General features: G+C 44.0%; 3 non-coding genes across 3 annotated transcripts; 1 reads left to right on the forward strand and 2 right to left on the reverse strand.

Annotated features, from left to right (window-relative positions):
• Positions 1 to 249: 249 nt before the first annotated feature.
• Positions 250 to 322, reverse strand: trnat-ugu (transfer RNA threonine (anticodon UGU)). Its single transcript has one exon. It is a non-coding gene; the product is annotated as a tRNA-Thr (tRNA).
• A 3,927-nt stretch (positions 323 to 4,249) lies between these two features.
• trnak-cuu (transfer RNA lysine (anticodon CUU)) lies at positions 4,250 to 4,322 on the forward strand. Its single transcript has one exon. It is a non-coding gene; the product is annotated as a tRNA-Lys (tRNA).
• Positions 4,323 to 14,774: 10,452 nt separating this feature from the next.
• trnan-guu (transfer RNA asparagine (anticodon GUU)) lies at positions 14,775 to 14,848 on the reverse strand. The gene has a single exon. It is a non-coding gene; the product is annotated as a tRNA-Asn (tRNA).
• Positions 14,849 to 20,329: the final 5,481 nt, after the last annotated feature.

Consider the following 20,329-nt stretch of genomic DNA (forward strand, 5'->3'; position numbering starts at 1 on the left):
GCCTGCACCGACATGCGAGCTTTATGCATTCCTTGCACAAACGCATCTATTCTATGCTGAATATCGACACTTACCTTTTTCAGCTCTTCAAATATGCCCTGCTCTTTCTATTTTTTGACGAAGAAGGAAATACCTATTCGCTTTCCATAATTGCACTCGATCTGCGCCTCCACTCATCAAAGCTCCCTATTTCGTCTCCCAGACTCTATTCCCTTTTCCGACAGCTTCTATTAGCTAAACCTTGCTCATAGGCTCCAGCGAGAATTGAACTCGCGACTTCTGGTTTACAAGACCAGTGCTCTAACCACTGAGCTATGGAGCCAAATGCTGCAAGGAGCTCCCAGTAAGTGCAGCGTTATCCGTGGATTGAGGACCAGGATGGGATTTGAGGACGGAGATTTTTGATGAATGTGGAAATGTCTGAGGTGGAGAGCCGGAAGTTAAAAGACAGAAGTTGAAAGTGACATGATTTGACATGTGTATTGTGTATGTACTTGACATGTATGTTGTGTGTGTCATGTGGTTCTTCTTCAGAGTTTATCGTCAATGTTACATCTCTGATTTTTCCAGCTCTGATACAAGTTCATCCAGCTGGAAGATTTAGCTTGTTGTTCACTTCACGGACGCTGTTTTTGTTAAATGAATAAATGAACAAAAATGTATTCACTCCGTGACTGGGAATCCAAAACGCGTCACGGCGCCGACGCTGATCACGAGACCCTCAGTGACGCTGATGTGACAAATTTGCAGTGAGTTGATCATCTCGGCACCCATTGCTTCATTTCTAATAACGTTCAATGAAAAAAAGTCACAATGAGGAATGACGGGAAGCGCACATGACAGGATTTGAACCTCAGTTTGAAAATCCCAATACATCCCCTCGGCCGTGACTGCAGTCTCAATGTTTGCAGTCCTGCTGTTTACTTCGACAGACAGCCATTCAACCGGTGTTGCCGTTTATATTCTCTATCGCAGCAACTCCACTCCTCCCAGCTTTGACAAAGGGTCGTCTGGACTCGAAATGTCAGCTTTCTTCACTCCTTACAGATGCTGCCAGACCTGGTGAGATTTTCCAGCATTTTCTCTTTTTGTTTCCGATTCCAGAATCCACGATAATTTGCTGCTCCTTCCACACTCGTTCCTTTACCACAACAACTGTTTACATTGCTCTGTCGCTCCTCATGCCAAAAACGACACGGCACAAATTCTTGCATTCAATCTGAAATGCTGGACTTCAACTGCAGGGACCAAAACTCAAACCCATTCTGGCAGTGGCTGCAGTCGAACCAACAGCTCCGTAAAGACTGGACCTTCAGCCACTGGATTAGATTACTCGGCTACGTTACCACGTCAGGAGCTGTGCCCTTTACTGGTATTGTTATTAAAATTAGCAGCAAAGGAGCTGCGACAGTCCATCAGTTGGCTTGAGCCTGCTCCTTCACTGAATCAATTTATCCTGAACTCTGTAACAAGCAGGAATCACATCCAGTCAGAAACAGAATGAGCTGCAGTGAAGGACCAGCACCATTTAAACTGCCCTTAACCTTGTCTGGTTCCCAACATCCTGCCAGAAATGACAAGAAAAAAACCTCCTGTTGAATTTGCTCAGTCTTCACTTCAGGACATGAGGCGAGATTGTGTTTTATATGTTCCACAAGGCAATAACTGACTTTTGTTTTTACGGTTTGGATGAGAGCAACAAATGTCCATTACCTGACCACCAATCCAAACAGCAGTGAAAGTGTCAAACTCTGACCACCAGACCAGCTGCTTTTCGCCTGTTTTACAACTTGCTTTACACACACTGCATGTATTGCTTTATTTTTCGCGCCAGGCCAGACTACATTCACCACAAGCAAGCCTCTGTTGCAATATGGCACTTTCTGTTTCCATCCCAGTGATACATTCAATCAGTGACAACATACAACAGACATTCCACTTACAGTTATTAATTCCACTTTCGACTGTTTGAAACGAGAGAGAACCTTTTCCAAATATTTTCGTTGCAGAGTGAGGGGAAAGGTGAATACTTCAGTGTGAACGCCAAAATCTGACCTTTTTACCATCCAAATGTTACCTTACATCACCATCTCTATTGTCAGCGCTTTGCAGCCTATCACTATCTTTCTGCTACTGTGTTTGTTCTTGACTGTTGCACATGTGACATTTCCAGCTGTGATGTAGACTTGCAAAACTCACTCGGCTGATATTAGTAGATCTGCTTTCGATCAGATAGTCAATCAGGTTATTTTTTAATAGTTTGCTGAGACCTATAAATGATCGTTTCCTGAGCGGGAATTGAAAACAAACAACACTGGGGAGTACTGAATACAACCCACTGGACTCCCAGGGTCACGGGTGAACTGTGTTTTTCAAACTGACTTACCATATATCCCTTAATGTGCCCAGTTTGGGTGGAACATAAGTGACTGCTTCATCTAATGACAACACCAATTGTGCTTGCTGGGACATGAAATCGACAGTGAGGTGAAATAGTCCCACAAGATGCTGAAGTGATCGTGGTATATAAAATTCTAAATAGGATTGAAGAAAGTAAAATATTTTTTCTTATGCGCAATCGGGAACACCATGTCAAATGTATAGGTTGAGAGGTGGTAGATTTAAAACTGAGATGAGGAGGAACTGCTTCTCACTGAGGGTCATGAATTTGTGGAATGCATTGCCCCATAGCACGGTTGAGTCTGAATCATTAAATGATTTCAAGAAAGAGACAGATGTATTCCTGATAAGTCAAGGGATGAGGGGATATTGGAACCGGTAGGGAGGTGGATTTGAGAACAGGGAGAGATCAATCATGAACTGATTGCATGACGTTTCAGGCTCGAAGGGGTGAATTTGCCCACTTCTGCTCCTAATTCTATGTTCCTACGTGTAACTTTCAATTTTCAAAACCCACCAACTCATCACTGTGGCTCCAATGTAATCTACGTACATTACATCCACAGGTTCCCCTTCATCCTCACCACAACTGCGTCCTGTAAGGGACTGAAGAATGGCCCCATTCTGTGGTTTAATTACTTTAAAATTCTTTGTTTCCCTCATTTAATCTCTCCTGATTTACACCCGCAAGAGGCCTCAAACCCTCTTGTTATGCTGCTGGATAACACTTGTTTAAAACTTCTTACATTTCTAGAAATTCCCAGTTCTTCCCAATGAAAGGTTATGGTGCTAAAATATAAGATTTGTTTTCCTGTGCACACAAGCTGTCTGGCTTTCTGAGTTTTTCCAGCATTTTCACCTTTCACTGCAGAAGTCTGAGCAGCTTTGGATGTCAATGGAAATATTTTTATTGAACAACATCCTCAGCAGCGGCTCGTTGGACGAGGGGTATTACTTGGGCCTGGGGAGTAAACAACCACAAACGTGTGAGCGATCTCGGGTTCACAAGTCGGGCGAGATCCCTCAATCAGCTGTTGTTTCGTATTGGACAAGTCATAGGTTTTATAAATGTATTTGCAGTGCAAACGTTGGGATTGGTTTACGTGGGATTTGGTTTGAGAACCTGATCACACAGTGCAGGCAATCTATCAACACAACACTCACACAAGAAAATCAAGACATTAAAAGGTTAATATGCTTGTGGCCATTCACTTTATCTCTGGTCACCAGTTTAGAGGACCCCATGTTTGTTGGTTGAGACAGCTGGCTGTGTGTCTAATGTTATTCATTCGTGGGTTGTGGATGTGTACCGCACTCGCTATTTCTGTTTTTCATTGTCTCTATATATCTCCCTCAGACTCTCTGTCTAAGTTTTTATTACGTTGACATCTTTTGCTCCTTGCTCTGTCCATTATGTCGCTGTCTGTGTGTAACCGAGGTTCACTGGATTGATTTCTCCGTTTCTCCTGGGAGGAGAGAATCAGTGGGATGAGTCTGTTCGCTCTGGAGTTTAGAATGATCAGAGTTGATCTTACTGAAAAGTCGGAAACTGGGAAACAGTTTAACAGTGTAAATGTTGAGTTCCCCCCACCCCTGGCTAAATTATTAAGAACAAAGAATAATAAGGTGAATGATGTAAGAGGAGTTTGGAATATTTGGGAGAGGTGAAGCTAAGAATTGGAAGATGTGAATAATGTAATTAATGATAGAGAGGAATGGATAGGAACTTTGGGGATTCTGCCGGTGGATTCATTGTAAACTTTGAAATCAGAACAAGCTGACACACCAGATGAAAAATCCATAGTTGTCTCCATGCATTTTAGGTTATGGAAAGCAGCTTAGCACATGTGCCCGGCTAGCTCAGTCGGTAGAGCATGAGACTCTTAATCTCAGGGTCGTGGGTTCGAGCCCCACGTTGGGCGACATTGGTTTCAAACTTTGCCTCATTCCTGGGTGAATTCCCGATCTCCGTTCCTCCTGAAGTGTCACCGCTCCAACTGAGTCTTTCTTCTTTCTACGTTGTTTATCTCACAGTTGTGGGTTTGTGACTGAAAACTGCCTCCGGTTCACTGGAAGGCGGGGAGTTTAGCGCTGAACTCCGAGAGAGGTTTTGTTCTCATTTATTATGAGATTCAAACCCAGATCTGCGAGATTGTGTCAGTGGGAACAATAATCATCTCCATTGTAATTCAATCACTCCAGCCTTCCATCCGATCAAAATACCGTTTGTTCTTTCCTCCTCTCCCTCTCTATTTTCCTTGACTCTGTACTTGTTTGAAAATCATTAAATCACTACTTTTTTCCAGTTAGGGTCAAAGGTTAGCAACCTGAATCATTCACTCTCTTTCCCTCTCCACAGAAGCTCTTGAAGCCGATGAGTCCTTCCAACATTTTCTGTTTTGAGGTGGGATACGGAGCAACTACAAAACCTAGGTTTGGATCACAATGGTTCACTTTTCTCTGACTGAATCTTACCTGTTTGAACTGTTGAAAGGTTGAGGTTTTAAATAATAAGACACTGGAATATATCACCCTGTTTCACATGAAATGAAACAAAATGAGAATTAATCATTTCATAAAATGCTGCTAATGCAATATATATTTTGTTGTCAATGCCAGCATTTGTTGTCCATCCCTATTTCCCTCTGAACTGGGTATTTTGCTGGGACATTTCAGAGGGCAGTTAAGAGTCAATCACATTGCCTTTCCTCTGGAGTCCCATGGAGGCCAGAAAGGAGAAGGATGGCCAGATTTCCTTCTGCAAGATGTGTTTTCATGACAATCAGAAAACAAAGCTTCATTACTGAGACTAGCTTTCAATTCCGTTTCAGTTCTAGGCTGCTTTGGGATCGTGACCTGTGAGCCTGGGTCACAGGATTCATACTCCACTGATTTTACCACTATGTCACCATCTTCCCGGAAGAGTGTCAGTTTAAATGCTTCACATGGAATCAAACTACTTAATTTCACATTGAAAACAAACATTTAAAGCAGTGTACTGTGGAAATCAATGTCGTACACTCAGGATACCGGGGAACTGACGAGATATCTATTGCTTTCATTCAAAGACAGAAAAATGTGGTGAATCCTCAGCGTGAGTGATGAAGGAGCTGCGCTCCGAAAGCTCGTGATTTCAAACAAACCTGTTGCACTTTAACCTGGTGTTGTGAGAATTCTTACCGGGTACTGAAGGACATTTCATTTACAATTCGCAAAAAGATTAGTTTTATAAAATTAACAGCTTTCAGCAAATCGCACCGCAATCACATTGCAGACGGTGCAGTGAGTTACTCTCCTGGCCTCATTGCATCAGCCCCAGAGGACGATTTCTCAAGAACACAAAAAGCTCAGCGATAACGAGGTCGGTGGCTTCATTCATCAGGGATTACCTGAGATCACGTGACCTTTCTCCCAAATCACACACGCGCACACACGCCCACAATTGCTCAATAATGCTCAGGTCACTTCAATTTCCGTGTTGGTTTCGTCGATAGAATTCGCTGCTTTCACTGCCACGGTTTGGGTTCGATTCGCGGTTAGGGAATGATGATTCATTGCTCTCGTGCAACACATGAATTAAGGAGAGTGGGTATTGCTTCCTCGTCGAAAACGCGAGCGATACTTGTGGCAGGTTGAACAGGAAGAAGGCAAAATCTGCCCCATTCCACAATCCTGTCAATTACCCACAACAATTCATATTTACATTAGGAAGTCTGACAACACCAGGTCTATTTGGAGTCAGGAGCTTTCGGGGCGCTGATAAAATAAAGCAAATTGATTTTATTATCGGAGCAAATGAACCTGTTGGACTTTAACATGATGCTGTGAGACTTTTTATTGTGCCCACCCCAGTCCAATGCCCGTATCTCGACATCATATTTACATTGCAATTGCTGGTACCAACTATCAGAATGAGTGAGTTACTTTCTACTGCATTCACCGCATTCAAAGGTAATGTTTGTTATAAACCTTATTGTGGTAAATCTGTTGAAAAACTTCAGCTTATCACTGCTCTGCTTTCATCACACTGGAAGGTAATGTGAAAAGATTAATAATTTCAAAGCTGAACAATGTGCACAAGACTGGAAGGAGAATGCGACTGTGAATAATTGGCACTGTACATATTCCTGTATCCAGTCTATGGGAGAACCAGGAGAATGAAACCCTGGTGGTCCAGTGCTTAGGATTTGGCGCTTTCAGGGTCATAGATCGGCTTCGATATGGCAAGATTTAAAGTTTTTGATAATCTATTTCACAAACCTGAGTTGTTTCCTAATCGAACACAGCTCTGTCAGAAGTAGTGGAATTAGATCTATATTTGTGTCCGAATTGGAAATATCGCATGGACAACAGTTCAACAAACACAGATAGTGAAGGACAGTGATAGGCTGCAAAGCGCGGCCAATAGAGATGGGGATACAAGGTCAAATCTGTGTGACAATGGGGTAGATTTCATCGATTAGATTGACACAAACATCTCCTAGACCTGGATCCAAATCTCAGCCAAATCACAAGAAAACATCTCGCTAACTTAAACGCTAAGCTCTCCGACTTCACTCAGAAACGAATAACGCTGAGACAAAACGGGATGCAGTCTGACCACTGGATCCCCCTCCACGACTTAATAAGACTATGTTGGATCCCGAGCACTAGTTTACAGCTGAGGGGGTATAGCCCAGTGGTCGACATTTTGACTGCAGATCAAACAGCCCTCGGTTCAAATCCGAGTGCCCCCTTCCTTGTCTAATTGTTGCCTTAGTTTCAATTGTGACTGTCTTTCTTTGGCTGCAAAGCGCATTGTGACGTTCACCAACCGGGAAAGGCGTTACATGAATACAAATCGTCTTTCATAAATTACCTTCAGTCCCAATTATTTGGTTACTAACAATCGTCAGTGGAAACAGTTTGTCCCTTTCTGCTCTATCAAACGGCCCTTTCCCATGTTGGGAGAAGCGGGAAACCACTAAATCGCTGCAAAACTGTGGGGAGTACAGTAGTCAAAGGGGCTTGCATAGTATTGTAAACGATGTGGTCATGTTGTAGTTCTCGACTATGTTTTTAAAAACGAGAATTGGGGTTGGATATATACAGCACTCGCTGACACCCTAATATAGTGTGTCTTCGCCTAAGTGGCGGAATTCCTTATTGCGTTCGACTTTAAGCAAATGGTTGGTGGCTCAGTACCATCCAGAGGCGGTGGTTGTACTTTTATTTTCCCCATAAGCATTCACTGTCGCGCAGTTCCGGCTTGTGAACCGAGGCAACAATAAAAATATTTCTCAAGTGTTGCCGCTCGACTGTTGTCAGGTGTTGTCAACATTATTTATTCGATGAATATTCATATCATACATATCACATGGTATAATATATATTCATTTCAAATATGCAATTAAAGTTAAGAATTAGAGTATTGGCTGGAAGTGTTTGTGTGTCAGTTCTCCGATGAGTCCTCATCTGAGACTGAGAAACAATCTCTCAGTATTCTGTAGGTTCAATAAGATTGCCCCTCAGTCTTCTAAACTCCAGGGAATTTCAGCCCAATTTACCCAGCCTCTCATCCCAGGAGAACTCTCTCATCACAGGAACCTACCCAGTGGACCGTCTCCAATGGAAGGGTAGCCTTTTTCTGAAAACAAAGCATTGTGGATATCAGAACTGCACCGAATATTTCACACTTGCTCCCAACAAAACCCGGTATCAATGTAAATTGGTGTTTTTATTCTTATACAGCAATCTGTTCATAGAATCATAGAAACCCGACAGTGCAGAAGGAGGCCATTCGGCCCATCGAGTCTGCACCGACCACAATCCTACCCATGCCCTACCCCTACATATTTTACCCGCTAATCCCTCTAACCTACGCATCTCAGGACTCTAACGGGGCAATTTCTAACCTGGCCAATCAACCTAACCCGCACATCTGTGGAAGGAAACCGGAGCACCCGGAGGAAACCCACGCAGACACGAGGAGAATGTGCAAACTCCACACAGACAGTGACCCAAGCCGGGAATCGAACCCAGGACCCTGGAGCTGTGAAGCAGCAGTGCTAACCACTGTGCTACCGTGCCGCGCTAAAATTAGTTGGCAATAAAGACCAAAATGTCATTTCCCTTCCTATTATTTGCTGCACCACCATGCTATCTTCCTGCGTTCCTTGTACAAACACACCCAAATCTCTCAAGATAAACGCTTATATTTGGAAGGAGGGTGGCCTAGTGGTATTATCGCGAGATTATTTATCCAGAAACTCATCCAATTTTATGGGGCCCCGCTTTTGAATCCTGCCACGGCACGTTGTAGAATTTGTTTTCAATAAAAACTATCTGGGATTAAGAATCTACTGATGACCATGAAACCATTGTCGATTGTCGGAAAAAAAACATTGAGTTCGGTAATGTGCTTCAGGGAAGGAAACCTGCCGTCCCTTCTCCGTCTTGGCCTACATTGACTCCAGAGCTGCAGCAAAGTGTTTGACCCTAACTGTCCCAGGGCAACCAGGACGGGCAATAAATGCTGGCCAGCCAGCGACGCCCATTTCTAATTAATTACAAAAGAACTAGGTCACCTTTTCAAACATTGTCTGCTCTTTCTCCGTTTATGAACAAGAGAATATCTTTTTGGGCAACATGGTGGCACTGATGCCTCCCAGCGCCAGGGACCCAGTTTCAATTCCAGGCATTGGTTGCTGTCTGTGCAGAGTCGGCATGTTTTCCCCGTGTTGCGTGGGTTTCCTGCGGGTGCTCCTTCTTTCTCCCACAGAGTGAAAGATGTGCTGGTTAGGTACATTGGCCATGCTAAATTAGTTGTCAATTTTATCCGAGAATGTGCCGGTTCTGCCGACGAGGGAATTGTCACAGAAACTTCATTGCGGTGTTAATGTAAGCTCAATTGTGACACTGATAATTAAACTTTAAACTGTCCAACCTTACACCCGATCTCCTCCAACCACTGAGTTATGGAGCCAATTCCTGCGCCCAGTACGGAGCTGCTGTACCATCATCAGTGGAGCGAAGAAGAGGTTGAATTTTCAGGTGGGTGATGTTTGATGGATGTGGAAATATCCGAGATGGAGAACAAGGAGTTAATCGATGCGATTTGAAAGAGGAAGAATTTGACATGTGTGTCAGTTGTTTTTGTGATAAATGTCTGCCGTGTCATTCTTCTTCAGAGTTTGTTAGTGTTACATCTCTGATTTTTCCAGCTCTGATAAAATTCATCCAGTTGCGGATTAATCTTGTTTCTCCCTCAACAGACACTGAGGCGCGTTTTCGTTTAATGGAGAGTTAAATAAGAAGTTATTTACTACTTGCCTGGGGCTCTAACGCGGAACATGGCGCCGAAACCTGACCACGGGACGCCAGGAAAGCTAATATCAGAGATCTGAAATTCGTTGATAACCATCTCTGTCTCCACCGCTTCATTTCAGGTCACTTTCGCTACTGACATTGTCACACAGTCATTCCAACATCTTATAGCCAACTGAAACAAATTATGTATTGTTCCTTTATGTTCAAATACATTCGACTCCAGAAACTCAGTACGTGCTGAGCAAAGTGCCGTTTAGTTAACAGTTTATCATCAATTGCAGGCATCATCATCAATGTGGAAACATTGACTATGAACCACTAGACCACCCAGGTTCCACTATCACTGGCTCAGTGTTGCCTTGTCCACCATTCCTGGTGTCATGTAATCGATCCTCCCTTGTGCTCTATCACAGAAATTCCTTTTTTTCCCTTTCGTTGAGTGATTCTTGACTTTACCATCAGAAAATACTGGGAATACTCAGCAGGTCAGTTCATGTTGAGTGACAAACGAGCAAATAATTCCACTAATCGAATCCCTCTGAAATTAAAAACGGTTGGATTTTTTCTGTGAAGGCAAAATACTGCAGATGCTGGAACCGGAATCAAAAATAGAAAAATGCTGGAAAATCTCAGCAGGTCTGACAGCATCTGGAGAGAGAGAATAGAGCCAAAGTTTCGAGTCTGTAGCTATAACGAAGGGTCATACAGGCTTGAAACTTTGGCTCTATTCTCTCTCTGCAGACGCGGTCAGGTCTGTTTCGATGGTCCAACCGTTTCTCTTTATGAGAAATGTATTTCTGCAGGGATTAAACTGGGGACCTTTCGCGTGTGAGGCGAATGTGACAATCACAACACCACAGAAACATTGCGATGCAATGATTCAAGGAAACTGGTTCCAAAACCCGTCAATTGCCAACAATAATTTACATTTGAGTTGCATGGAATTCGTGTGACAACGAAGGTATTTCGTAAATTTAATTAACTGGACATATAGCGGTGATGAGATTCGATCACACGCTTCAACTAATATTATTGCCCTTTAAGTAGTCTCACAACACCAGGTTTAAGTCCAACAGGTTTATTTGGTAGTACGAACTTTCGGAGCACTGTCCCTTCATCAGGTGACTCACGTGATGAAGGGGAAGTGCTCCGAAAGCTTGTGTTACCAAATAAACCAGTTGGACTTTAACCTGGTGTTGTGAGATTACTTACTGTGCTTACCCCAGTCCAACGCCGGCAACTCCACATCACTACTGCACTGAACTCACCAACGCTACCAGCAGAACCTATTGATGCCGTATCTGGTATTGCCAGTGAACAGAATCAATGGAGTAGAATTGGGTCACATGACCCATTGAGCCTCCTCCACGACTTAATCAAGGCAGATCCACAACCTCAATCCCAATTTCCCAGCTTATCCCGACAGCCCTTCATTCACTTAGATTCCAACAACTCTCCACCTCAACCTTCAATGTCTTCATCAACTGAAGATCCACAGACCTCTGTGCGGCTACGGAATTGATGCAAGATGGCGCCCGAGCGAGGCGACCTCTTGCAAGCTATGCCCAGCATACCTTCTAATTCTATCTTTTCCTCTTGTTCTATGCTTCTAAAACTTCATTCTAACTCTTTGAAACTCTCCAACAATGCTTTAATTCAATTTCTTACACCCCAGCTATGACTGTAACACTACATTGTGCACTCTCTCGTTTCCTTCTCTATGAGCGGTATGCTTTGTCTGTACAGCGCGCAAGAAACAATGCTTTTCACTGTATGCTAATACATGTGACAATAATATGTCAAAGAGTTCCAAAGATTCACAAGCCTTTGAGTGAAGAAATGTCTCCATATCTCAGTCAGAAATGGCTGAAACATTAACCAGAAAATGTGAGCCCAGAGTACCTTACTGCGGCACTTTTGCCAACATCTAACCGTAACATCACTCATTTGCCATGGTTAATCAATCGAGCCTGCATCAGCTGCACCGTGAGTGTGGAAGCAGAAAAGCAACAATCGTGGCGACTTTGCTGAGGGCATTCTTTTCAATAAATGGTGAAGAACAAATTAACATTTTGTCTGCTCCAATCCAGTTCATATGCAACAGCGATCTATAATCTGGGAAAATTAAAAAAATATTAATTTTGATTATGTTTCGACCTGATTTTGAATCGGGGAGCTCATCGTATATGAAATGAACATGTTAACTCCTACAATCCAGAAACTCTGCTCATGACCAATGTGACCAGCCTAGAATATCAAACCTTGCATTCTGATTGCAGTTTAAATCCTTGTTTTCTAGAATTATAATTCTGTTGAAAACCTTAGCCTTGTGGCAGAGACATTGATCTAACATAAGTTTCAGAAAATAACATTTGTCCCGAATTTTATCTCTTTCTCCATGACTGCAGTTGCAGAATATTATTCAAGCATTGGGGAAGTGTAAATGCCACATGGCTGTGAGATAATGTGATTCCTTAATATTTAATAACACTTGGAGATGGAACAGCTGCTTTGAAAAGGCTTTATCAGTTTTTTTGAACGCAATAATCAGTATAAGTCAGGAACACAGGTGACACATGGAAGTGTTTAGAATTTGATGCGTGTCCACAGATTCTGCCAAACCTGCTGGGAATTTCCACCATCTAATGCTTGTATTATAAATACAGATTTTATCAGAACATAAAACCACACCTTGCGCCACACTGCAAGATGGCAATGATAAATGAATTAGTTCACGTTTAACTTTCAATTTCCAAAACCCACCAATCTCATCATTCCCTGAACCTATGAAACTTACCTTGTAAAACACGGCAGGCATTCATTTCTCAAAGAACTGAAACGCCTCAAATGTGAACTATCTGCTCTCAATCTCAGGACTTTGCAATTATAAAAACAGCATTCTGGTGAAATGACTGGTGAGGGTAGTTGGGGAAAGAATCGGACCTCTCAGGGACAAAGGAGGGGAATTATGCTTGGAACCAAACGAAGTAGGTGAGATCCTAAACGAATACTTTGCATCAGTATTCACAAAGGAGACGGACATGTTGACTGGTATTGTCTCAGAGAGATGTGTTGACCCGTTAGAAAAAATCTCAATTACAAGGGAGGAAGTGTTAGGTTTTTTTTAGGAAACATTAAGACAGACAAATCTCCAGGGCTGGATGGCATCTATTCAGGACTCCTCGGGGAGGTGAGAGATGCAATTGCTGGGCCTCGAAGAGAAATCTTTGTCTCTTCACTGGACACAGGTGAGGTCCCAGAGGATTGGAGGATAGCATATGTGGTCCCGTTATTTAAGAAGGGTAGCAAGGAAAACCCGGGTAATTATAGGCCTGTGAGCTTGAAGTCCGTGGTAGGGAAGTTGTTGGAGAAGATTCTTAGAGATAGGATATCTGCGCATTTAGAACTGAATAATCCCATTAGCGATAGACAGCATGGTTTTGTACAAAGGAGGTAATGCCTCGCAAATTTGGTTGAGGTTTTTGAGGAGGGGACAAAAACGATTGACGAGGGAAGGGCCGTGGATGTCGTCTATATGGATTTTAGTAAAGCGTTTGACAAGGTCCCTCATGGCAGCCTGGTGCAAAAGGTTAAATCTCACGGGATAAAAGGTGAGCTAGCTAGATGGGTGGAGAACTGGCTTAGCCATTGAAGACAGAGGGTAACAGTGGAGGGATCTTTTTCCGGTTGGAGGCCTGTGACTAGTGGTGGTCCGCAGGGCTCTGTACTGGGACCTCTGCTGTTGTGATATATATAAATGATTTGGAGGAAGATGTAACTGGTGTGATCAGTAAGTTTGCGGATGACACGAAGATTGCTGGAGTTGTGGATAGTGATGAACATTGTCAGAGAATACAGCAGCATATAGATAGGCTGGAACATTGGGCAGAGAAATGGCAGATGGAATTTAATCCAGATAAATGCGAAGTGATGCATTTCGGCAGATCTAATGTAAGGGGGAGCTATACAATAAATGGCAGAACCATCAGGAGTATAGACACACAGAGGGACCTGGGTGTACAAGTCCACAGATCCTTAAAGGTGGCAACACAGGTGGAGAGGGTGGTGAAGGAGGCATATGGCATGCTTGCCTTTATTGGACGGGGCATAGAATATAAAAGTTGGCATATGATGTTGCGGCTGTATAGAACGCTGGTTAGGCCACATTTGGAATACTGCGTCCAGTTCTGGTCGCCACACTACCAGAAGGACGTGGAGGCTTTGGAGAGAGTACAGAGAAGGTTTACCAGGATGTTGCCTGGTATGGAGGGTCTTAGCTACGAGGAGAGATCTGATAAACTGGGGTTGTTCTCCCTGGAAAGACGGAGGATGAGGGGCGACCTAAAAGAGCTGTATAAAATTATGAAGTGCATGGATAGGGTGAACAGTGGGAAGCTTTTTCTCTGGTCGGAGGTGACGAACACAAGAGGTCACGGGTTCAAGGTGAGGGGGCAAGGTTCAACACAGATGTCAGGGGGATGTATTTTACACAGAGGGTGTTGCGGGCCTGGAATGCACTGCCAAGCAAGGTGATTGAGGCGGACACGCTGGGATCGTTTTAGACTTATCTAGATAGCCACATAAACAGAATGGGAATAGAGGAATACGAAAGAATGGTCTCGTGGGCACATGAGCGGCGCAGGCTTGGAGGGCCGAAGGACCTGTTCCTGTGCTATATTGTTCTTTCTTCTTTGAAAGTTTAACTCAGTCCTCATTCCACTGATCTTTGCCGACTTGCTGTGTATTTCCCTCATTGAACACATTTCAGGTTGGGACAGACAGATCCCTGATCTATCTGAAAAAGAAGAGGAGTGAGCAGGAAAATGGAAACCAAAGATCAAACATGGGTTAACGTTTCGAGTTCAGTTACTGAGTTTCATAATATTTGAAATATATAAATTTTTACAAATAATATGTTCGAGATAAATGTTCAATAAACTAACGTCGGCTAACAGTAGAGGCAGAAACACACGATAACTTTTTTTTAGTGTTGCCCAAGGACTCAGTGACACTCAAAAACCGAGAGACAATGAAAGCAGATGGAGAGGGAAAAAAAGTGAAAGCGCCGTCCCTGGATGGTCTCGAACCATCAACCTTTCAGTTAACAGCCGAATGCGCTGACCAATTGCGCCACTGAGACTGACACAACTGAAACCCAAATGGCATCCTAAATCAGGGTGACAGCGTGTTGGCTGCAAGTTCCACGCCAATTCAATTTTCACCAAACCTGACACAGAAAGACCAAATGATGGCATCGTTTACAAATCTAACCATGCATATTTTATTATTTTACCCCACAGTGTTGTTGTGGTGTAATGATTAATCCCTTCTCCGAACATGGGAAAAGGGCCATTTGATCGAGCAGGGAGGGACAGATTGTTCCCACTGACTGTGCTCAGTTGCAGAGGACTGGGATTGAAGATCATGAAATACTTGCATTTATATAGAACCTCTCCCAACCAGCGGACGTCACAAAGCGCTTTCCAGTCAATGAAGGGCAGTTTTAATTGAGAAAGCATCAGGTAAGTGCGGAAGGAGGCATTTGATTTGAATGCAGAAACGTCTTGACTTGCAGTCAAATGCTCTACCCCTCAGCTATATTCCCTTAATGCCAAGCCTCCCTTTTGTCGTTCTTTAGTCCTCTGTCTCGCTTATGGTCTATGCTTCTGTTTGCTCCTCTGTGTGCGTCACTGTGCTTCCGTCCCCCAAGAGCGTGAACGCGGTTTTTTTACCATCAGAAACTCTATTCACTTACTTTATAAATCTTCTTGGTAAATGTACAGAACATAGCAAAAGGTTTAAAGTTGCAAAATGAAATTTGTTATTTGTGAGTGGAGACAGCTTATTGACTGAGTTCCCGTATGTCCCATAATGCAAGATGATCAATACTTTTCTCTGATCAACAATTAAACAGACAGCAGATTCATTCGGTGTGATGGTGGGTTCCAGTTCTATATCTGCGATCACAGCATCAGTTCATGTCACTTGCTGTGAATCCAACATTTCTAATAGGTTGGATGTCCCAGTATTTCTAATACGTTGGATGTTTTATCTAAATTACTTCATTTTACATTTCATTATTTTCATCTCAGATCTATTTCCACCAGAGGCAAATCTCTCTTTCAAAATGTTCTGTTCAGATGGAACAGAAGTGACTCCTTCATCCAATGGCAACAACGATTAATGTTTGCTGCACTATGAAAGCAGCAATGATGTGAAATAGTCACACAAGCTGCTCATGTGTTACTCTCAATTTCCAAAATCCACCAAGCTCATCACCGCGGCTCCTGTGTAATCACTGTACAGTACATCCTCCGGTTTCCTATTATCCACAGCACACGTGAGTGCTTCAAAGACCTTGTGAATGGTCTCATTCTGCTGTGTAAACGTTCTGTGATACTCTGCTTTCCTCACGCTCAGGACATGGAACATAAAGAACTTGCTCATTTATCTCTCCTGAATTGGACCCAATCAGAGCCCTTTGCTGTTGTTATTTTGCCTAGCTCCTGGATTTCATTTGTTTAAAACTTGCTACATTTCCAACCTTTACCAGTTTAAATGAAAGGTTATGGAGGTGTAAGAAGAGATTCCTTTCCCTGTGCGCACATGCTACCTGGCTTCCTGAGTTTTCACAGCGCTTCCAACTTTCACTTCAGCAATCTGATCAGATTCTGATGACAATATAAGTATCTGTATCTGAACAATTCTCTCAGTCGTGGATCGTTGGTCCAGCGGTATTTAGATGTGATTCGCGAAGCTGCGAGAGGTCCTGGGTTCAGATCCAGGGCGAGGCCTGCTGTTGTTTGCCATCGCTAAGTCCTGTTCATTTCTTTGCCGTGCACACGGCAGGATTAGTTCACTCGCGATTTGGCTTGAGAACCTGACGATGCAGGGAATCGAACAACACAACGCACTCACAAGTAATTCCAGACGTTTTCAAAAGCTGCCTATACTTATGGACCTTCTCTTTATCCCTAATCAACGATTCAGGGGACCCGACGTTTGGGCGTTCTGGCCGCTGGTTTTGTGTACATTGCTATTCATTCATAGGATGTGGCTGACTACTCCACTCATTGTCTATATTTGTCTCTCTTTGTTTCTGTGTATCGACCTCAGTCTCTTTCACTTTCTCACTCTCTGTGCCTCTGTCATCTTTCCCTCATTTGCTCTTATTTCCTTATATTCTCTCGCTGTCTGTGTAACCAAGTTCACTGGATTGATTTCTGTGATGAGGCAGTAGAGCTTGGAGGAATGATTCAGTGGGATGACACTGTTCTCCCTGTGGTTTGGAATAACGAGGTGTGATCCCATTGAAAATTCTGGAACTGGGAGAAAGTTTGGCACTGTACATGCTGACAGTTTGTTCTCCCCCCCCCCCCCCCGCTCCCCGCCCACCACCCCGCCCCCCTGCCCCCGACCCACCTGGAATGCCTGCAACCGGGCGCACATTCTCCGAATGGTGCGTCATACATTAAGGACTGAGGTTTGGAGGCAATTCTTCACTCAAAGGCTTGTGAACGCTTGGAATTATGTAGACCAGAGATCTGTGCATCCTCAACCAATGAGGATGTTGAAGGCTGAGATGGAGAGATTTTTGAACTCGAAGGGAATGAAAGGATGAGGGGATTTGGTGAGAAATTGATGTTGAGCTTATTACGTGGTGGCGGAGGCTTAAAGTGAAATATGACTCACCCCTACTCCATCGATTCTGTTCACTGGCAATAGCAACTGTGACAGCATACCGTTTCTATTGAGAAATGTGATCTTTGTTCCAAGGCACTGAACTGATGTATTGTGGAGGCGTGGCATCGAATCCCACTGCTGTTAGTATTTCAATTGATTTAGTTTAAATTTCATGAAATACCTTTGGTCGATCATGCCATGGCTCAGATTTAATGCAGCAGAAATCATCTTATTCACTTGGACAAAAGGAGCCAGCAGAGAGGATGTAAATTCAAATTGTTCGGGAGAATTGACAGGATTGCAGAATGGGATAGATATTTAATCCTTATGTTCCAAAATGGAACAAGCACCACTCCTGTTTTCGAGCAGGAAGTAACCCCAGCTCCTCTTGATACATGTGCTGCACGAGAGCAATACAACTGCATTCACTGACCGGGAATTGAACTCGGGCCGCGGCATTGAAAGCTCCGAAACCTCCGGATCCCAACCACTAGACCAGCAGGGAAGGTATCTACCTGTATATTAACCTTACCCATTTATGCTAACTTTGCGCTTTATTTTCATTTCAGTATTTGTTTTATACCTGAGATTGGCAAAATGCCATGTTTGGATGGAACATGAGTATCTCCTTCAGCAAGTGATATCACTGTTTGCTGTAGCCTGGAACATGGAATCGACAGGGGTGAAATAGTCCCACAGCTGCTCATGTGTATCTTTCAGTTTCCAAAATCCGCCAACGACATCACTGTGGCCCCAATGAAACAAACAAGGCAACACACAGCAGCCACAGAACGGAACTGACACGCAATTAGTTTGAAATCCAGACTTTCCATCTCAGAATTTTGCAGCATTAAAAATATTCAGGTGAAAGTTTACCTTTTCCTCGTTCCACAGTAAGAAGCCTCAAAACACCAGGTTAAAGTCCAACAGGCTTATTTGGAATCATGAGCATTCGGAGAGCTGCTCCTTCATCAGGTATTTGTAGAGGTAGGTTTCACAAACACGGCAAAGACAGACAAAAACACAATTGCAAGATAATGATTGGAATGAGTCTTTTCAGGCAATCAAGTCTTTCCAGATACATACAATGCGGATGGAGAGAGGGATAATCACAAGTTAAGGAGGTTTCAATTGTCTCAAGCCAGGACAGTTAGTAGGATTTTGCAAGTCCAGTCCAAACGGTGGGGGTTACATGTTTTGTGACATGAATCCAAGATCCCGGTTGAGGCCGTCCTCATGCATGCGGAACTTGGCTGTCAGTTTCTTCTCGGCGATTCTGCGTTGTCTTGTGTCTTGAAGGCTGCCTTGGAGAGCGCTTAGCCGAAGTTCGGATGCTGAATGCCCTTGACTGCTGAAGTGTTCCCCGAAAGGAAGGGAACACTCCTGCCTGGCCATGGTCACGCGGTGTCCGTTCATCCGTTGTTGTAGCGTCTGCATGGTTTCGCTGATGTATCAAACCTCTGGACATCCTTTTCAGCAGCGTATGAGGTTGACAACGTTGGCTGAGTCACAAGAGTATGTACGGTGTACCTGGTGGATGGTGTTTTCAGGGTGTGATGATGGTATCCGTATCGATGATCCGGACGTCTTGCAGAGGTTGGCGTGGCAGAGTTGTGTGGTGTTGTGGTCGCTCTTCTCCCGAAAGCTGTGTAGTTTGCTGCAGACAATGGTCTGGCTGAGGTTGCGTGGTTGTTTGAAGGCAAGTAGTGGCGGTGTGGGGATAGCCTTGGCTAGATATTTACCTTCATGCATGACATGTTGAAGGCACCGAAGAAGATGTCGTCATTTCTCCGCTCTGGGGAGGTACTGGACGACGAAGTGCACTCTATCGGCCATGTCCTGTGTTTGCCTTCTGAGGAGGTCAGTGCTGTTCTTCGCTGTGGCGCGGCAGAATTGTCGATCAATGAGTCGAGCGTCATCTCCCGTTGTTACGAGGGGGTGCACCTCACTCCACTGATCTTTGCCGACTTGGTGTGTTTTATGTTAGAATAAGACCTATATTGATAATAAAAACAGCAGAAGTCGTAAGTTCTGAGTAGGTTTGGCAGCATCTGTGGTCACACCACTGTGCTCCTGTATTTCTGTTTGTGCCCCTGTATTGTGTGTGTGTTCCTCTATCACTGTGTCTTCCGCTGATTATGTGTATGCCCCTGTATCTGTGTATGCCCTACTATCTCTGTGTGTGTGCACTTGTATCTGTGTGTGAGCCCCGGATCTGTGTATGCCCCACTATCTGTATGTGTGCGTGCTGCTGAGTCGTTGTGTGCCCCTGAATCTCTGTATGCCCCACTATCTCTCTGTCTGTGCCCCTAGATCTGTGTGTGCTCCCACTATCTGTGTGTGTACCACAGAGTCTGTGTGTGCCCCAGGATCACAATATGCCCCAGTATCTCTCTTTGTGTGCTCCTGTATCTCTGCGTGTGTGCTCCTCTACCTCTGAATGCCCCTAAATCTGTGCGTCTCCCTGTATCTGTGTGAACTCCTGTATTTGCGTGAGTCTGCGTCCGTGTATCTGGAGCTGTGCCATTGTATCTGTGTGTTTGCCCTGGTATCTTTGTGTCTCTCCGTGTGTGTGTGTGTGCGTGTGTGTGTGCGTGTACGTGTGTGCACGCGCTTGTGTGTCTGTATGTGTGTGTATCTGTATGTGTGAGTGTGCGTGTGTGCCCCTGTATCTGTGTTTCTGTGACCCTGTAACTGTATGTGTAGCCCTGTACCTGTATGTGCGTGTCCCTGTACATGTGTGCGTCCCCCCTCATCTGTGTGCCCCTGCATCTGTGTGTGCCCATGTATTTGAGTGTGTCCATGTATCCAAGTGTGCCCATTTAACTCTGTGTGCCCCAGTATCTGTGCGTGTTCCTATAACCCTGCACATGGCAGAATTGGTTTACATGGGGTTTGGTTTGAGAAACTGAGTACACGCTGCAGGGATTCGATCAAT

The sequence above is a fragment of the Mustelus asterias genome, chromosome 30, assembly GCF_964213995.1.
Source record: "Mustelus asterias chromosome 30, sMusAst1.hap1.1, whole genome shotgun sequence".
Lineage (NCBI taxonomy): Eukaryota > Metazoa > Chordata > Chondrichthyes > Carcharhiniformes > Triakidae > Mustelus > Mustelus asterias.